At 40.1% G+C, this 20,909-nt stretch overlaps 1 long non-coding RNA gene across 1 annotated transcript in view; it reads right to left on the reverse strand.

The window, feature by feature from the left end:
* LOC147873623 (uncharacterized) overlaps positions 1-20,909 on the reverse strand; it is a 180,779-nt gene that overhangs the window by 111,695 nt on the left and 48,175 nt on the right. The window lies entirely within an intron of this gene.

Genomic DNA, 20,909 nt, shown 5'->3' on the forward strand with positions numbered 1-20,909 from the left:
TTTAAAGTTCATATTCGCCATGTTAGCCCGGCTAACACTGAAAAATGAGCAATAAAGCCATGTCTGACTTCCGTAGTTTTACGGAAAAAATATTAGTGACGCCCCCTGCAGTGAAGAGTACTGATTCTGAAGCTCTCAGTTACAAGGTTTTCCTCATTCACCTGTTTCTCTTTCAGACCCAAAGATATTCAGGTCTCAGGTACTCTCAGGAGGACAAACCGATCTTCGCAAGCTACAGGCAGGGTCGCAGTAAACTCGGTGAAATGTGTGACAGTTCTGCCGACTGCCATCGTGAGCGAAGGCGGCTCAAGGACGGGAAACCAAGGCAAACGGCGCTCATCGCATGCACACAGTGTCACGAGTACCACGGCAGGACCGCAGTTTATACCGAATGCGAGTCACAGAGAGTGCGTGTCAGTCGACTTGACGAAACGTCCGGCCGTGGATGCTCCTACCAGATCCGCTGGCGCAAATCACACATTACTAACTAACAAACAGGGCTTACTAAATCTTTACTGAAGCTAAATACAGACTGCCTCCAATTTCGAGACACGTCCTAAAGCCGACGGTACGTGTAGATATCACTGAAATTTAAAGGCTTAAATGCAGATAATTAAAGCATTTTATTCAATGAGCACAGGAGGATGGTGGAAATTATATAATGATGAGCGTAATATATCTGATGTGAGCTTCGAATGCTTAAAATTTACTTTGACTAATGTTATTACTGTAATTAAATCAAAACGAATATTTTCTTTGTTTTTTAAGGTCTGCGCTCTATTTAACGGCGCCGTCAGTAGCACAAATATGGCGCAGAATGAAACAAATGCAGAATTACGAACTTCATAATTTGTGCCCTTCACTATGTATTATTACGAAGATAAAATCAAGGAGGGTGAGGTGGAAGGGGTATGTAGCACGAATGGTAAAAGGAATGAGCATAGAATTATGATTGGTACGCCTGAGGGGAAGATACCACTGCGAAGATATAAGCGTAGATGGCAGAATAATATTAAAATGGATCTTAAAGAAATAAACTTTGGTTGTGTGGATTGGCTTAGGACAGGGACTGGTGGCATTGCTTTTGTGATCAGGATAATGAACCTTCGTGTTTCATAAAATGCGAGGGATTTCTCAACTAGCTAAGCGTAATGTTGTCAGCTTCTTAAGGACTCTGCTCCCCGGCGTTAGCTAACAACCTAATCACAATCCAAGGTATTTAAAGTTATCAGAAAGAACTGGAAATTTCTTTGATGGGCGGGACATGTAGAAAGAATAAGTAAACCAGAAATGCATTCAGGATTTTAGTGGTGAAGCCTGGAGGAAGACTAAAACAGGAGAAGCAAAAAATAATTAAATGATATCGGAATGGTCATTGAGAGGGTGCGGACTGCTTTTGTCTTGTCAGTGGTGATCTTGTGAACGCAGCAATGGACCATTGGGTTTCATGACAAACGATAAATTTCTTTACGAGCTTAGCGACCATTAGCTTCTCAAGCACAACTCTGCACGATGTTGTTAGTTAATTACTGACAAACTGCAGCCCGAAGCAGATCACGTATTCATCTCGGGCGATTAGTCTCTATCTCCCATTCTATTTTACATACTCGATCATCCCTCGTTCTTATTATTCCTCTGTTTCTCTTTTCACGTGCTTTATCCGGTTAAACCTTGAGAATGAAGATGCGCTTGGTTCTTACGTAACGGTAATCTTCCTTTTGAGCATTAAATGAAAATAAGAAGACGACGAGAGGTCTTCATTCAACGTCACCTTGAATGATGACCTTTTCTGCACTGCATGAGTATCCATAGCATTAAGCCGGTTGGGAATTTATCTCAACTAGCGGGATAAGGCTCGCGGCCCCGTGTCTACCCGCAACCATGGCGACCGCAGTCCCGCCTGCCTGCGCTGTTCATTTTATGTAGATTAGTCGAAGAGTCAGGAGGTCACGTACTGCACGTTCCGCTACATTATTCTTATCTCAAATTGTTTTCTAACGTCTGCACAATTAGGACCTGCGTTCATTGGTTACATCTAGGCCAATCCAACCCGAGCATGTTTCATTTCCTTCGCATTTCATAGTTCGGAAAGAGGAACAGCTTTAACCACAAAAAAAGAAAGGAAAAATGCACAAAAGGAGAGGACAGTGAGAAAGAAACGAAATAAAAATGTCTCTGTTTACACTTTCATCAAAAATAATTTTGGGATAACACACCGCATAAATTTCATGAACTTTATAAACTGCAAATTCATAAATTAAGATGGCAGCAAGGACCTCTGAAACGTCGGAAAACTTCTGCAAGACTACGCGGCGCAACAACCCAGAAGACAAACATCTTCAGACTCCCCGCCGTGGAAACCTCAAATCCTGCACGAAAATTCATACTTCGTTGCAATGTAACGCTTTAAAGCCTGGTGGTAAATACACATAGTAACTGTACTTTTTACCCACAAGCGGTATTTATGAGTTCAATACGATTCTTAAGGTAAACGCTTAATCTTCTGGGTTGTAGCACGTTGTTGCCTCCATCATTGCCCTGATGATGGAGGCGGCAAGGACGTCTGAAACGATGGTAAACTTCCACCAGAACAGTAATTTTTATGCTTTATTGTCGTTTCCAGTTACGAGAAATTTGCCACATTTTCAAAGACTTTATTACCCGCCCTTGCATTATGATTTGTGCTTCATTCTTTCGACCTGACACAGCGTAAAAACACCCAAAACTAAATTATCCTTCTTTTTTGTTCGTCTGTCTGGGTAAGTCACGCCATTTTGTGTTAATTATTCATATCTGTCCACAGCGACAAATCTTTGCTTGTCTCTTGAATGCAGTTCTTCCCGGCGTTTAGTGTGAAAGGTCACGTGGTCGATGTATAGCAAGAACACACTTAAATGCGTGTATCGTATCCACGTAATATACCGATACCAGAGCCTGCTTAATCTGACAGCATCTTAGAGTTGTTTATGCCCGCTGACTTCAAGCGTTTCTGAAGTAACACGTCAGGCTGACTTCGACTTTGTGCCTCGTGCCCCTGATCGGGGACAAATGAAAAAGTCTGGTCAAGATAAATCAAAAGTTCAGACAAGTCATGTATCAATGCTGTAGCGTAAAAAATCTGCGCACTTATGAACAGGGGTTAAAGGGCGAACAGAAAATGCTCCCTAAAATAGCCATGGCCCCGACGCGCGGTGCGCGTCGGGGTTTGCCACGTGACACAAACTTCCTTTGTTACTCTACGTTCTTCCTTTTCGTTTTGTTATTTATTCTTTATTTACCACTCGTCTCACGTATTTATTAATCTTTCTCCCCTTTGTTTTCTTAATTTATTATAATTTTCCGTTTTCCTTTCTGTCTTTCGATGCTCTCCTTTTATTTGTCCTCTCTCTCTCTTTTTCAGTATTTTTGCCTTCGCCTTACTTTATCTGCTTCTGTTTCTTTCTGTTATCGCTCATTTCCCATTTCATCCAATTCTCTCTTCCCCTCCATTCTCATTTTTCTTTTCACTTCATTTATATAATAGCTTTTCGCTTGTTTCCTTTCGTTTCTTATTCCTTTTTCTTCCTTTCTTCGCCTCTTTCGTTTCGTCCTCCCTTGTCCACACTCATTAATTTACACCCAGTGTAAATATACCGCGCGCACTTTCCAGTCGTTCGCCAGAGAGCTCTTTCATTGTCTGTTCGCCCTCTTGCTAACCGAATATAGCAGAAACCGTGTTTCTCCCGTCGATAGGAGTCTAAAGTAATTGAACTAATTTCCATATCGGCTACTCAACGCAATCCTTTGAGCTGAACAGAGGAAATAATTTGATTTACACTGTATCTTCAAGCTGTCGTCGTAATCTTGAAAACCACAATCCAAAAACGTCATTTGTTATACTACTGCGTTCAGATCGTGTGCATATTACCAATCTCACTAGCAACATTATTTTCCATTTTTATTACCAGGTATCTGTGAAGAAAAGCCTTCAATCTACCTTAATTTTTACTTTTTATTGTTTTCCCGCCATGAAACAACTGTAGCTCCGCTCTCCGCTGCGCCACTGTCATCAAGGGTTCAAAAATATGTTTCGAGAGAGCGCGGTGTCTCGCTCGCAGCGACACAGTTTCAACAATCGGGGGGGCTCGCTGGTCTCGAAGCTAACTGCCGTTCGTAACCTACAATCAAACATCCATGCGGCCAATAGCAACTCACGCATTTCTTATTCTCCTCCGTAATCTTATTTTTATAATTCCCTGATCCTTCTTTTTATTTTTCCACTACTCCACAACCTTCTTATTTCATTACACTTTATATTCTTAATAATTCTTTTCCTCCTCATTTCTCTATCTTTCATGAAGATTCCTTATAAGCCTGTTCCGACCTGAGTCAAACTTTTACTAGGTCCAAAAATTATCTTCTTTCTCAGTGAAGATAACAGAAGAATAATCTGACCATCGAAGATGAAAGTTTTCTGGGTTTTTGAGCTAAGTAGTCTCGTCAAAGTTGGCCGAAAATTCGGAGATGCAGTTCAATACAGTGGTGCTGCATTGCACAGAAGTACATTTATCCAGTTGGCCATGGCTGAATGATCACCAACCAACATAAAGAGACAGGGTCCTTAAAGTGAACACGTGATATCATGTGGAAAAGACGTATAGGAATCCATAGAAGCATATGGAAAAAAAAATCAATTTAACTTCTGAAGCTGCAGGGTATCTGGTCCTCGTACGAATAGAAGATAATCATGTGCAGTTGAAGAACAACGCCATCTTGTTCTCCATGGGTGTCGTAAAAGCTCTTATTGTGAACAAGCGCAAATATGTAAATCAATTTATTAAAAGGTTGCAGCAAATCCTTCAACGCCTCAGTCCACTGTTACACAGCTTGACGACAAATCCCTCTCCCTTTTAAGGACCCTAAAATATCGTTATCCTGTTCACAAAAATTGTACCTTTTCCTGGGCCAGTCAGCATTGAACGACCCTCACTTCCTGTTTCTCCCATCTACGCCTTGGTCGTCCAAATTATCTCTTCCACGTAAGTCAATCCGACTAAAATTTTAAGTACGTTTCTGATCTCAGGCGTGCAAGCTACATGTCCAGCCCATCTCATTGCTTTCTATTTGATTCCCAGTACCATTAAATAAAAAGTACAAACGATTAATCCTTTATTAACGTAATTTCTCGAGTCCCTTGCTAATTCCTGTCTTTCAATTCGACGTCTCTCCCTCAGCACTGAGCTCAATAATTTATTCTCTCCAGCAGATAATATTAGAAATGTCAAATCAAGAAGGAAGAGATGGGACGAACACGTAGCGCGCATGAGTGCTACAAGAAATGCGTACAAAGGTTAGGTCATAATGCTTGAAGGGAAAAGACCATTTGGAATATAGACACATTGATGGGAGGATAATATTAAAATGGATCTTGAGGAAACAGTACTAAGTGAGATCTTGATTCATTTGGAACAGGACAGACACTTATTGCGGGATCCTACGATCATAGTAATGAGCCTTCGGATTGCATGAAGGGCGGAGAATTTCTTGACTAGGTGATGTCGCATTACCTTCTCCACAACGACTCCACTCAGTGGACTAACTGAGTAAGTAGGTACGTTTTTGTTACAAATACATACTTCTCAGATTTGATCTCCCCTTAGTTTTATCACAAAAATGATTCGATTTTTGTCGTTCACAAACAAGTGGAATTTTTCCACATTTTTTTTCCGAGCATTCTTAGATTACGATTTTATCATGAACTATGCGTAGATCTAAGCCTTCTGAAAGGAGCTGAAGTTATGTGAACATTGTTCTGTAGCAAAATGTGCAAACACACTCCTTACGAGGTCATTCAAAAGTTAACAACAGGCCACAGTCATTTCACATGTTTCAAACAGCATATACTTTATAGAGGAAATAATTCGGTAGGTTTGAAACACAATTACTACAATAATTCCTGCTCAGTCGACAACCGAGATGGATTTCATGCAAAATTCCCTTTTTGACCTTTTGATTGAAATGTACAGTAAGGAAAGGCGTTGGGTTTCGTGTACAGCCGACAAGCCTTCGTTACGTTCATTACGAAAGTCGGTATCAAAGTCGTGCCATCGGGGGTCAGTTTAAATCACACAGATGGAAGCCATTCACCACTTGTTCATAATCAAACTGTTTCCAACACAGAAGCTAACTTTTTGAATGAAATCAGCTGTTGTTAATGGATGTATTTATCACTATTAATATTTGAAGCGGAAAATAACAGCCAACTTAGTAAGACGAAAGTGATTTAAGTGGCTAGTAAGTTGTTACATATAGACATGTAGGCAGTCTCTTTGCTTATTTGGTAGACAATTATTTTGTTAATTAGTTAAGTACATGCTTTTAGTTAGCGTGCTAGTTTATTTTTTATTAATCATACTTAAGAGTCGATTCGTTGGTGAGTTATTCAAAAGTCTGTTCGGAAAAATCCCAAGGATAAAACCACTCAGAATTCCTAGGCGTCGACGGGAGGATAATATTAAAATGGATCTTGAGCAGAGGGGAAGGGTGTGAACTAGATTTATCTCGTTAAGGACAGAGCTTTTGAGAACACGACACTGAACCTCCTGTTTTCATAAAAGGCGGAAAAATTCATGATTGGATAAGCAACTATAAGCTTCTGAAAAAGAAGTGTGGTCTTGCAAAGAGTTACTTACGGCATTTAATTATTCAGAGTATCGGATAATCATTTATGGACCTAGTGATTTACTTAACTGAATAGTTATTTACGTGAAAGTCATTTCATTCACGGGCTCCAAGACTTTTACGGCGGTCAGAATTAAGACTCTTCAGTATCTTAGTTGCTTGGTTAGATTGTTTGTTTAACTAGTTTTTTTAGATATGCTGTATATAAACATATCAGGGAACATAGGGCTTTTTCGTAAACTTTGAAGTAATATTTCAGAGGAACAATGGCTCAAGTTACTTAAATCACATTTGAATTCCAGTGCCCTTATTTTGGGACAGGAAATAAATCAAGCAACACCGTGCTCCAAGGCACAGTACGATGTGATATAAAAACAAAACAACTCTGTTTCTTTGTAAGACCGAGAGGCAAATGAATTATATCGTGGAATACATTATGTTCTTAAATATAGCTTTACACTTCTATAAACGTGACAGATTCTCACACTAAAGATAAGCATTTTACACTATTTGCATATGAACTACACACGAGATGGGCCAACTGCTTTGTAGGAGCACAATTGTTGAGAAAATTACTCTGAATATGAGGTAGCCATATATAATCAGCGCCGGTCGTAATTCTACCCAGCATTCCGCACTGTATGACATCACATCCTGCATCTACATGTGTGATGTTATGTTTGTTAGAATTCCCTCTATTAGAGGCTCATAACTTTTTCGAAAGATGTGTGGGCCTATTATTCTACTGCGGGAACAAAGGAATGTCACAGATTACAACAAAAAAAGCACAGATCACTATTCGAACTAAAATGCCACTGTGTCGATACTGTTCTTCTGTGCTGTAGTGCCGTGTGGACATACGATTAACGGTGGACTTGAGCCGGGATCCGTTCTGTTCCACTTTCGAGTGCAATTTCTTTCAACATTACTTCACCAGCTTTCATATCTGTACATGATCCGTCACGAACTAAATAAATTTACAGCCTTTAGCAAATGATGGGTGAGGAAACAATTCAGTTCACGTACAGAGCTTATCCATTCTTGTTCTGACCCTGTCTTTATAAAAGTGCAAGAGGATTCTCTTACAAGTATCTCCCAGCTGAATCCCACGCATAAATCCTCTTGATATGGAGCATCTTTATTCCAATTATCCAAGACCACAATCCCCTTTCGTCGCGATACACGTGACCTTCATTTACTTCAGTAAACTCAGATACGATTCAACATGTCAGTGGCGGTTAGTGTGACGCAACATGGCTACATACATTCTTAAAAGAAAACTCATGAGTTTGTTAGAATTATAAGATACGAGGTTTTCAAGGCGGTGAGCTTTATTTGCCACCGTGTAAGAAGAGTCCATACATGACGACGTTTCGGAGAAACATATCGTCTCCATCTATAGATCTGATGTGGTGTATCGATATATCGGTCTGTGGATAGACAGATCGACGCATTGACTTGATACATCGATCAAAAGTACATTGATCGATACATATAGATCGATTAATATACACCGCTATAACAATCGATAGGCAGAAATTTTTCACTTCACTTCCCATCCTTCATAAACTCTTCAAAATAAGCCATGTCCTTAAGTAACGCGAGAATCGATTTATGAAGAACGGGCTGAAAGTCACAAGCCGCCGCTGATAATGAGTGAAGTCATTTTGCATGTCCTGAGCTAGTAATTGCTGGCGTGAACATGCAGGTGTCCTACTGTCAACCTGACGATGATACTCGAACCTTCTCGCTGAGATGTGTAAAAGCGATTATGAAATTTAAGAACACACATGAAATTCCAAGCGGGATCCGATCTCAGGAGTTGCAAACGTAAAACATCACGTGCCCGAACTGTCGTGACTCCTCTGATCCGTATGTAGATTTTTAGAGTTGTAAATGTCGTTAACTTTCAACGTGGTCCATTAGTCTTTGTGTTGTGTCTAATCCTCGACCACATGACAGGGCTGGCTTTCCTTTGATGTAGGCGTATCGATGTTAACAGATAGGAAAAGCGAAGTTCTCTTACTTGATCCAATTTTTTAGAAGCAAAGACTGTACTTTGAGCCGTCTCATACCACTAAAAACAAAGACTGAGTCTTTTGAAAGTCTGGCAGAGTTCAAACAGCTACTTGGGAACAAATCAAAATTGCATTCGTGAATAAATTAAGAGCAGATGAAATTAGTAAACATGTCTTGTCCTAACGTTAACCGCCTAAAAACTTAAAGATTAAAACACAAAAAAACTCTGCAATTTTATCCGCTGGTCTGTATGGGCATTACACTTGGTCTCTCTCATCAATGGAAGAACAAAGGTTGAGGATGTCTCAGAACAGGGTGCTGAAGAAAATATTTAGCCCCAGGAGGGATGAAGTTTCATAGTTGGTAGACCCTAGTTTTTATTAGTCAGAGAGAAACGGTCACGTAGTGCACATAGTAGAAATGAAAAACACGTACAAAATTTTGATTGAAAGTTTGAAGGGAAGCGACTACTCGGCGTAGATGGGTGGGAGGATAACATTAAGATGGATTTTAGATAAATCGTCTGCGAGCATGTAAATAGCCCAAACAGTTCAGGATATAAAATACGATAACTGTTAATATTCTCATAACGGCGAAATTTACGACATTGTGATGGGCTGGTCATGTAGCTAGCATTATAGGTAAGATTTAACTGTTATATCTCCGTATAAATTCCACCCAGCATCGAGCCTGTTAAAACGGTCCTCCCAAGACAGCAGCTAACAGCTTACTGATGATAAAGAAACTGTAACATAAGCCACTTTTCTGTTCAGATGGAGACATGTTAATTCCTTTGTCACCTGCGTGCAGGGAGGGGGGGGATGGGGTAAGGGGCTGCAGTCTGAATTGCTGTTTGGATGATATAAAATGTGTTGCTACCACGAAGTGTGGGTTCGGTCCATCTAGAATAAATTAACATTTAATGAGACCTCTTTTTATACAGTTTACATTTGCGACACAGAATACAAGCAAACTGATTGACTGATGATTGGTTTCACGTCCGAACTTCTTAAGCTAATTAGACGACCAGTTGAGAAACTGAGGATGATGTTAAAACAAAACATAAGTAAATACCGCACGTGACTAGAATGGACAAAGAGGGTGTCGTAACACCTGTTGGCTTCACGACGGAATGCTGTCGTCAGAGACATTATTATAAGAAGTCACAGGACGTGAAACAGTCGCTTATCTACAATTTGCAGAATGGCAGATTTTACCGCCGATCAACGGTATAGGAATATTATTACGGAAGATAATCGTGTACTACCAGGCCTATTTATGTACCGTTACGTATCGATATGTGAATGAAGTACACTATGCAATCACAGCTCCTGACAAAGCATTTTAAAGCCAGAAAAATATAGTATATAAAAATTTTATCTCAACTTAAAAAAAAGTGAATTTCCCGAAGTTGTCTTCTCGGTTTTGGCGACGAGTAAACTCTTCGGTAAATGCCAAAGTTCAGTACAAATACATTCGATGATGAATGCAATTTAATGTTAAACAGTCTTAACCAATGAAGTCTAAAAGATCATTACGTTACAACCGTGTACCATACGTAAGAGTAACTTGTAACAGATTTTTTTTCTCGTATAATAATCAAGGGACTTACCAGAATGGCTTATTACACACGTCTGGATGTCCTAAATCATGTAAACAAACAATCATGTCGTCATGGAAAGAGAGGATTAATTATAATGCCTACCGTAAAGACAGCAGTGACACAAGCTTAATTTGAAACAAGGAGAAAAACCTCAATAAGGCTTCTGCCTTTCTAGTACGTAAATTACACGGTTTATTGATTCCTGATTATAGATCATTAACCCATCCCCTTACACTGATCAGAGATTCCGAAAGAAATAAACGCCTGGTTTAGAATCACAGACATGCACAGAGCTACATCGACTTATAATCAGAAACTTTTTCTCCTATTTTTATACAAGCACCGAACGTAAAATTAACCTTCATTTCTTTCTAACTTCATTGCACTAATCGTTTCAAATCTACCTCCTTGATCTAACATGTTATCTGTAATTACGTGTATAACAGTAGACCAATTTAAGAGGTGATCAAGGAAATTGGTCCTGAGAACTTTTTAAAACCGGTTACTATAGTAACATGAAGACCAATCCTTAATCGCTAAGAACTCGGAAGACATCAGTTCTCACTGATCGAACTATTCAATCTGAGAACGAATACCTTTATTCCACGCAGTTAGGTTCAATGTGTAACACACATAATACATGAATAATTCTGCTCAGGGTTGTACAACGCTCTGCACAGCTCCGTCGATCAGAATCCTTATTGATAAGCTAACAGTAGCTTAGTTATTCGATAATCTTTTTTTTTTAAAAAAAATGTTCATTACCTTGTTCTCAACAACTAGCCGCTGGTTCTTATGGAGTGACAGATGAATGTTGTTCACAACCTGGCAACACATTTATTTGAGAACAGGTCAAACATTATCCTCCCTTCTCTTCTTAGGTCGTGCAAGTTATGTCTTTTTTTGAGATTTATGAACCAACGTCATGTATACATTCTGCGACCATTTATAATTATTTGATTACATCGCCCTGATAATATTTTGCTAGAAGTATAAAATATGGATCAACACATTATGAAATTTTTCCCAGCTGCTTTTCAGGAAAGTCCAAATATTTTCCCCGGTGCTCTGTTTTCAAACATTTTCAAACTGTGCCCTTCCCTTACTGTAAGATACCAAGTTATACACCCATATAAAATAGGAGGCAAAATTACAGCTTTCGTGCCGAATTGTAGGACGTGTCTTGAATCTCGGAGTTTAGAAATTTCGTACAGCGAGGCAACTAAAATACGCGGACACACAGCAAAACGAATTTTATACATTCAGCGTTCATTTGATGCAAAACATGAGATTTACGATTACAAACTCTTAATAAGCCCACTATAATTTCAGATGTTGAATCGATCTCAGTTACGTTTGTCAAAGTTTCGGTTCCAAAAACACGAGACGTCAGTTTTCGAAGTGGGATACGACCGAGTCACCCTAGCGAAAACGCGTGGTCTAACCGCATGCATCACGTATTCCTAAAACTTTCCATTTGGGCGACAAATACATTGTGCAGTTGATATTTAAATTAAGATAGAGGCTGCAGTTATTAGTGTTAACTACGCAAGGAGAACCATCTGTTTTTATTCCTGTGTTCCGATTTATGAATTTCAATACTTTCTCCAAACAAATAACAATTACGTTTTCAAGGTCATTCAAATACTGAAGCGGTGAGCTTTATTGGAGTATTTTAAATACGTTACAGAAGAATTATGGCTTTCTTGGGATTTAATACATTCAAATGAACTGCATAAACAGAAGTATTACAGTGTGAAATCCTTGGGCATGACCCAAATGCAGCCAGAATCGTACAGTGCAAGATGAAAAAACAAAAGAACTGAGATTCCGCGGCGTCGGAGGGTGATACACAGAAACTGAGCGTGCGTGAAAGGGTCGACCCCGTATCGAAGGTGCGAATTATCGATAGCAGTATCGGAATTGGCTGAGGGGTCACGTGAATTGAGTGACCTACAGCTGAGCGATGCGACGATAATAGCGGTGGAGACGTGAGGTTTGTCCGTGTCTTTTTCAAGAGATGAATTATGCGCAGGACATGCGGTCCAGGAAATAACCATGGCCGGCGTGGGTCTTTAAGGAAAATAGTTTTGACAGGCGTAACGAAAATCAGTCACAAGTTAAAAAGAAGGGAGGATCTGTACCTAATGGCTGTCAATAACCAGCGTCTGACTGCGATGATAATTTGCAAGCCAGACGCGTTTGCAAGCACAAACAAAAAGAACCGATGAATGCGAGATTTTTCTGTAAGCAGCTGAAGAACCCGTTCATCGCTCGTGTTTTCTCAGACTGAAGTGCATTCAAATCGCTTTAAACTTGTGTGACGTCTTCTTGCAATTTGCCTCTTAACTGACACATGAAAGCTGCAAGCTGCAAGAAAGAAAATTAATATAATTCTTAATTAAAATTAAATTTAGATTTGAAAAACGAAAAAGAAGCTATATCACACGTTTTATCATTTAGTGATTGTGGTGAATCGCTGTAATAACCATGCATAAACGGTTACTAAGCAACTGCATATTGGACATACGTCGATTTTGCGCTTACTCTTGTATGTTCGCGTAGCAACAAGATAAGCGACATGAAATGTTATATCGCGATTTCTAGAGAAACAGAATGTGGATAAATCAAGGTGCATAAGAACGGCGTAGCACGAAACAAGCACGGGAGATATAAAAATGCACACAGAATTTCGGTCAGTAAATCAGAAAGAAAGAGACCACTTGTAAGATCTAGGCATAGATGGGAGGATGATATTAAAATGCATGTTAAAGAAATTGTGTGGAATTATGTGGACAGAATTTATTTGTTTTAGAATCGACTCGTAATAAATATTTAATAATTAGAAAAATGGGAATACCGTAGCCAGCAACTATCATAAGGAGAACTCTGCTCCGTTGAATTTGATTCACAGCACTTCGTTGGTACGTTTTAAACGTGCTAAGTAAGTGGCATGATGTAACGAGAGACTAGGACACCAGCGGTAGATAAATCACTTTGCGCCAAGGGAATATTTTGTTTAAATAATCATACGATCAGTTTTTATTTCGCAAATAATATTCTCAGTGCTCTATTAAGACTGAGAAGTGGCGCTAGCATCGTGTTGTGAATGAAGCCTACGCAAGATCGCAGCAGGGCTAGCGTAGTGGTGTGAACGGGGTTCGCAGGACACAGGCACTGTCATGTCTCACCCCACGTTATCCAGATCATCTGCTGAGAAAGCGATCGGTGTGAACAAGTTTATTCCTGCGGTAATTATCAGCTCTCAGTGTGTGTGACACAAAGAAAGTGTACTATATTTGTTTTTAAAATTAAATCTTAATTAGGAATGTAAGTCGTGACAGTGTTATCTGGGCTCGTCGCCCATGTGTTCACTTCACAGAGCTGTGTGAAATAAAAAAGCATCAGTCCGCATTCCTCCCTCTTCGGCTCTCAGTCTCTGGCTGCTGGACCCGCACGGAGAGGTCGTCACGAGCCTAGAACACAGGGCACTCTGTCCTAAGGGACGTTCTTCAAACATCACTATCTAACTAGCTGGCTTACGGAACCCGAAAGCTCATCACCGAATTAACCAAAGCCCTCCACCGGACCCTGTCCTGGGCCAACAGAATCCAGTCTCCTTCAACTCCTATCTCCCATAGATCCCGCCTGACATTATCCTCCCATCTACGTCTAGGTCTCCCCACTTCTTCAAACATCAGTGAAAATTAATTATATCAAAGACTTCACTTCTAAATGAAATATTACTGAGAAACAGGAGGTCAGATCTAAGTCAAAAGGAGTTCCACAAAAAAATTCTTGTTTTTCTTCAGCCTCTCTCCGAAGTACGATGCGTCCTACTCTACTGGCGTACACATAAACGAATAAAGCAAAAACACGTGTAGAAACTATTCTTTTGGCTGGTAAAGTAGATGTCTGCAATTTCCAAACAGAATTCGCAGTTGGCATCAATGAAGACATTGCCAACTGATTTAAAAACTCCTGAACGAAGTACAACACAGAAGATGGCCGTGAGAACCTCAATCCTTGCCAAGTACAATGCACGCACACGATAAAAGTGTTTCTTTATTATTAGTAAGTAAATCCTCTATAAAATGATGAGCAAAAAGGGAACAACGCTGTTACACAGTTGGTATTATCTTACATACAAAGTTTATGAGAGTTCAGTTTCGTTTGGGAATGTTGGTACACCGCATTCACGTGTACTGAGGAGTGAATGGGGGGGGGGGGGGGGTTGTACACGCGCTAAGAACGCGTACAGGCAGACATACTCACAGACTGCTGTTTTATTTCCTCTGTCTAATTTTTTTCTTAAATTTTATTTCAAAATTTGTTTGCGAACAGCAAACAAGAGGATAAGTTAAGTAATAATACTCATCTTTGACTCATCTTCTTCCCACTACGTAGCTAAGTCAGAACATGGAGACAACACATACTTCAGAAACTGTGGTTTCCATGGAGAAATGAGGCGATGGATAAATGAACCTAACCTAACCTTCACGTAACTTTCATTCGTCACACTTCATTTCTACTGTAATTCAGCAGGAGGAGGTAGAGGAGGCGGAGGAAGAGGAGGAAGAGGAGGAAGAGGAGGTGGAGGAAGAGGAGGAAGAGAAGGAGGAGGAAGAGGAAGAGGAGGAAGAGGAGGTGGAGGAAGAGAAGGAGGAGGAAGAGGAGGCGGAGGCGGAGGAAGACGAGGAGGAAGAAGGCGGAGGAAGAGGAGGGGAAGGAAGAGGAGGCGGAGGCGGAGGAAGACGAGGAGGAAGAAGGCGGAGGAAGAGGAGGGGAAGGAAGAGGAGGTGGAGGAAGAGAAGGAGGAGGAAGACGAGGAGGGAGGCGGAGGAAGAGGAGGAAGAAGGCGGAGGAAGAGGAGGGGAAGGAAGAGGAGGTGGAGGAAGAGGAGGAAGAGAAGGAAGAGGAGGGGGAAGAGGTGGAGGTAGAGAAGGAGGAGGAAGACGAGGAAGAGGAAGAGCAGCAGGAGGAAGATGAGGAAGAGGAGGTGGAGGAGGAGGAGGAAGAGGAGGTCGGAGGGACCTGTATCTGTAGTTTATATTGAGAAAATTAGAAACGAATAAGAAACGCTAAAGAAAACCTGAAGCAAAGGAACCTCTTGAGAGACAGACGAGGTATGAAGGTGTTCATAGGCCCCATAGCAAATCTGGACGCGGTGTTTGACACGTGGATTTTACCTAATTCTCAGCTGTGAACGTACACACTTTTCCAGACTCCTACCGCACGTGGGAAATCTCTGATACCTGTAAAAAAAAACCGAGGTAGCGAAAAGACAAATGTGTGACTCATTCTTAAATGTCTTTGCTTTACTGATTAGACGTAGGGCACTTTACGACGTAGGCCGCAAACGACGGACACATGCAACTTCCGTGTGTCAACGGCAGCGAAAGTTAACTTTGTAGGAGACTACTTCCCCCACCCACTTTTTTTTTTTTTTTTTCATTTCACAGAAGTTTCACATGGATGTATGTGGCGATTTCTTACGAACATAAATACAAAACATGAAGTCTGTATCATCAACTTATTAACTCCACATATTCTCCTAGATACATATATATTCATATTATATACAGAGTGTTTGAGAATAAATTTCTGAGGAGAAAGTCTGAACCTATGAAAAAGAAAGTAACAGAATGGAAAAATATACAACGAGGAGCATCGTCCTGTCATTACGAAACAAAATGTTCTATCAGCGATAACCAATTAACCGACCTGGACAATATGACTTCTCGATGTAAAATAAAAAGACTAGTAATGGACCAATTTCTTTTATTTCCATTTTAGTATTGTCCTCACATCCATACCATGTCTACGAAATGGTATCTTCCCTTCAGGTATAAAGATTACGATTAAAATGAAATATTACTTAAATAAATATATTAATTGGTGTGTTGTATGTACATCCTATTACAAACATAGCTTTTTTATTGATATATTAATATTTATTGGAGTCGTGGTGATTCCGGCGAGATATTAGGTGCTGTATATATTACATTAGCCGCTGCTTTCATAAGAAGAGCTCATTTAATTTCCTGATATATTTCCCCGCTGAGGGAGCCCCTGATTGCCGCCTCTGATAAAATTGTGGGTGTCTTTACGGCCATCAGGCTAATTAAAGTTCTTGGTATTATCAGCACCAGTAAGTGCAGTCGCTGACTGCATAATCTGCATGCTCCTTTGCCTACGGCCTGCCTCAACCATGTCGCTTTTATGCAAACACATAACGAGGATACAGAGATTTAAATGCAGGAGTGGTCTAAGCTAATTTGAAGAGTTCACTTTCTTAACTCACTTCGTGCGATCCCATAATCCTTATAATAAAAAACAAAAAATTATCGATCTGAATTGAATTATTGTTGTTGTTGTTGTTGTTGTTGCTGCTTTATTACCAGCAAATCAACCGTCAATAATGACAGGTAGTGAACACAAAAAATCAACTACTGTACAAATATTGTATTATATACAGACAAAATTGATCTTATGAAGTCAGTCTACTTATTTAGTATAATATTTTACTTAGGTCAAAGCTACAGAATACACCTGTAGCTTAAAATATTCTTTCATTGACTGACTCTAATAAAATATACAATATTCAAAGAAAATGTACATATTTGTACTATTACCGTTCTGTTAGGTCTTATATTTTCTTGCACACGATTTGGTGATTCTATGTTGCCAAAATTCCAGAACGCTTCGTACCAGACGAAACCACGTTCATGTTTCACTTATTATTGAAGTTTGTAAGGGCGACACAAATTGATATTCCATTAAGGCCTGCTGTTAGTGACATCGACCTTCGTTCCAGTTCCAAATTCATTCTGAAGCAACAATCATTCAAAATCGACAAATGAAAACCTTCAGACCCAACGAACGGCTTAAGTAGCTGGCTCAAAATGCTTCCAACTAACTCCGCGGGGAAATGTCCTTAAGAAGCCAAGAATCGATCAGGCAATCAAGAAATTTCCAGCGTTTTATGTAGACCAAACGTTTGTTACCGTGTTTATTCAATTCATTAGCAGCTATCATCCACATCTCGGAAAGTAATCCTACATGAGGATTAACGCAAAGTAAGCCTCGGGCCAGCAGCGGTCTGCAAACCATCAGTTGATAAACCAGGATACAGAGGGGTTATTATTATTATTATTTAGTGTTCTGTCTGACGACAGGTCCATTGTTCTGCCCAAAAAGAGTTCGCCAGTTTTCCCTATTCATAGCTTCTCGTTTTAAATAAGATATTAAATTGTATCTTACGAGAGGCAGATAATGTTGACGCCAAGAACAGCAGTAGCAGTTTAACGCATCTTTGAGTTCGGCCTCAGCTGTAACTCTGTATTTTGTATGGGGACTGGTTCGAATCTCTTCAGATACCAGAGGTCAATCGGCGCGTGAACTTTGAGACTCGCGTCCTGAATATAAAAGCGCGTCCCGTTTACTCAGATGTGGAATGGGGAGTTTGATTCACACACGAAGCCCCGCATATCCCATTCTTTTGAAGCCAAAAGGTTGGTCTCACCGCAGAGAAACACAACGCGTCTCCATGACATCGATCAAATTGCTGATGTTGTTAAAAGAAATAACCGAGTTTTTTATAAAACAGAAAAAGGAAAAATATCCCAGAACATACATCAGATTGATTAATTATGAATAGTAAAGTCTTGATTCATATAAAGGAGGCCTTACGATAGCTGAAAAAGCTTCCAACACATCTCGTTGATACGCCATATTTAGTGGAGCTGTGCACGAAGAAACATGAATAATATTATTACTAAAGACAACAGAGGGCCCAACAGGTAGATTAATGATGGCAAGTATCAATTACAGTATCAACTGCGGAAAATCTCTCTCCACGGGAAGCATCACTTGTCAATGTAGCCGGCCCGGAACAAGGAGACGTACGTTCGCTTTTCATTTGCTGATCCACAGTCCCGCAATGACTTGCAGACAACGTAAATTCCATTTCGATAACCGCTTGGTGTATTCTCCTTGGCGCTAGCACAGCCCCCAGCTGTTGGTCGATTGTGTGGGCTCGAACTGACGAAGCGAATTCACTCACTTCCTGCTGTGAGATTCAGTTGCTGGCAATATTAGTACAGCTTAGCGTATGGGTGTGTTAGGAGAGCAACTGATACGGCTCCGGAGGTTTTGTGGACACTCCGCCAAACAAAGCAACAACTCGGTTCCTCTTGTAGGATTTGAGGTTTTCACGGCGGTGAGTCTGAACATGGCTGCTGCCTCCATCATCAGGGCGATGATTGAGAGAGCTAGGACCTTTGAAACGTCGGTGAACTTCTACCAAACTAAATGGCGCAACAGCCCAGAAGAAATCTATTATCTTGGTTCCTTTTCTAGAAAGTGATAAAAATCAGAACCGAGGTTTGTGACGAAATTAAAATAATTTTAATGATTCCATGAAGAATATTTCCTGTCGGGAAGCCAACAATCGCTCAGGAACTAAAACCGAAAGATTTGTTCCACGTTCACAAGCCGTTCAACAGCCCGCCCCAATCCTGAGCCAGATGAATCCAGTCCACAACCTTCTACCTTACTATATTAACATTATCGTACCATCAACGCTTTGGTCTTCCGAGATGTATCTTCTTTTTAGGTTTACTGACAATCCTTTAACATTTCGGCCATTTTTCTTTCATTTCTCCCTTGCGTGCTACGTGACCCGTCCGCGCCACCAGTCTTGACAGAATAACAGCAGATCAATAACAAGGACCATGAAGATCTTCGACATGAGATTCTTTCCAGCTTCCTATCATGTCTTCTTTCTAATGTCCGAGTATTCTCGTCAACACATTGTTCGCAGACACCTTCAATTTACGTTTTTACGTCAGTGCGAGTAATAAATTTCTCGGCCACTCAAAAGAAAACAGGTTAGGCCTGTAATTAAATGCATTGTGAGGAAACAGAAGCAAAAGTATTTCTTCCCATAATGCATTGTTTCGCCTGTTTGACGCGCATGCGCGATGCGGTACCGTGAGGTCGTGTAGCCATGGAAACAGGTCCTGAAACAACGTCGCGTTTTGTGGTCACTTGGTTGTTGCAATTAAACTAGATGCGTCGTGGCTGAACAAGATTATTTCCCTGTATGTACGACGTTAAAAATAAATAAGTCCCTCCTATACAAGTTATGACTTCAGCATCGAAAACCACAGTTTAAATTCCGCTTCTGTAATAGTACACGATTTGGACCCAATTAGGACCTAAATTATTCTTCTTACGCCAACATTAAACACGCTGTTATCAGCTGCGTATGGCTACTTATCTGAACGTTTTAAAGGAGAACACGGGAAATTGTTGCTTCTCCGTCTGGCTGATTGTAGTTTGCGATAAAGTGAGCTGACAAACATGGATATAGCCAAGAAGCGAGTAGTGTGATGGCTTACTGCAGGCGAACTGCCTTGTTTTCAAACACTGCATTTTCTGCTTTATCTCTCTCACTGTGATCAATCTTAGTCGATTATATTAAAACAAATACAAATACAATACACCGATCACCTGAAACAAGGCAATCCATTTTCAAAGGCGTTAATTGACTCTCAAACAGATTTCTTTGTCTGCGGAATAGCCTACATTCTGGTCAAGTGTTTTATTTAGAACACGATTTCATGTATTTCTATAACCTTGAAATTCTTACTGGCTTTGAGACATTTGCCCCCTGAGAGTGCAATTCCATCTCCTTTAAAGAACAATGGTTCAGATCTGAACCGAAACGCAGGTCACATCCGACGTGATCGTTTCGAAGGTGAAAGAGGCTTCTATTTTCAGGTAACTGAATTCAGCAAGTACTTGTTTAGTTTCACTGGTTTAATTCGACGAAGAGCGCGCCATGTTTTCAGTTGTGATTACCTACTTGGTTGACTCCCTAGTGTTGTCTGTGTAAAGATCGTTGCCAAATAAATCAAGATTCTAAGATTTTTATTCGCCTTGATGATAATTAATCCTTATGGCCTGTTACTACTTTCTTTGTTGTGGTCTTTATCCTTTGTACGTCTTTTAAAAAGTTCTAAACAAATTTAAAAACGTAAGAACCATTACGTTTAGAAGGACGCATTTTCCTTCGTCTGCTGTTATTATGGGCGGGCAGACATTCGTATTCTGTTGGATCCGCTAAATCGAGCTGTTCCTGATCTGTGGTTTAAAAGACGTTTTAAAAATCAGACGATGGATACAATCAAAAACAATCCACAGATCGGGAATAGGGTTTTACGATTTTTAAGACTTAGAAAACGAAGTATGGAAAAACAAATAAAGAAGTAATTCTAAGACAATTGCACGACCATTTCGAAACTCCGTTGCTATTTATTTCAAAATGTAGGCTTTCATCTGTCTAGAAACCGTTTCATGGAAGTTATATGCCGCTGATTTACTGCAAAGTCCATTTTATGCGCTGACTATAATCTTCAGTACATTTCTACATACACACGTAATTGGTTATAAAACTTTCCCTCCACAACATTGCCGGTACATTAACACATCAAGTACTCGTTTTATTTCTACTCAGTAAGTTTATAACGAAACACAATCATTTATAGATTTTCTAATAGCAAATACATGTAAATCTTTATTTGAAATAAATAAACTTTCTCTCCTTAACCCCGTAACACGA

The sequence above is a fragment of the Zootermopsis nevadensis genome, unplaced genomic scaffold (genome assembly GCF_977971745.1).
Source record: "Zootermopsis nevadensis isolate Lab colony 2312 unplaced genomic scaffold, Znev_1.0 Znev_ptg000017l, whole genome shotgun sequence".
Taxonomy (NCBI): Eukaryota; Metazoa; Arthropoda; class Insecta; order Blattodea; family Termopsidae; genus Zootermopsis; species Zootermopsis nevadensis.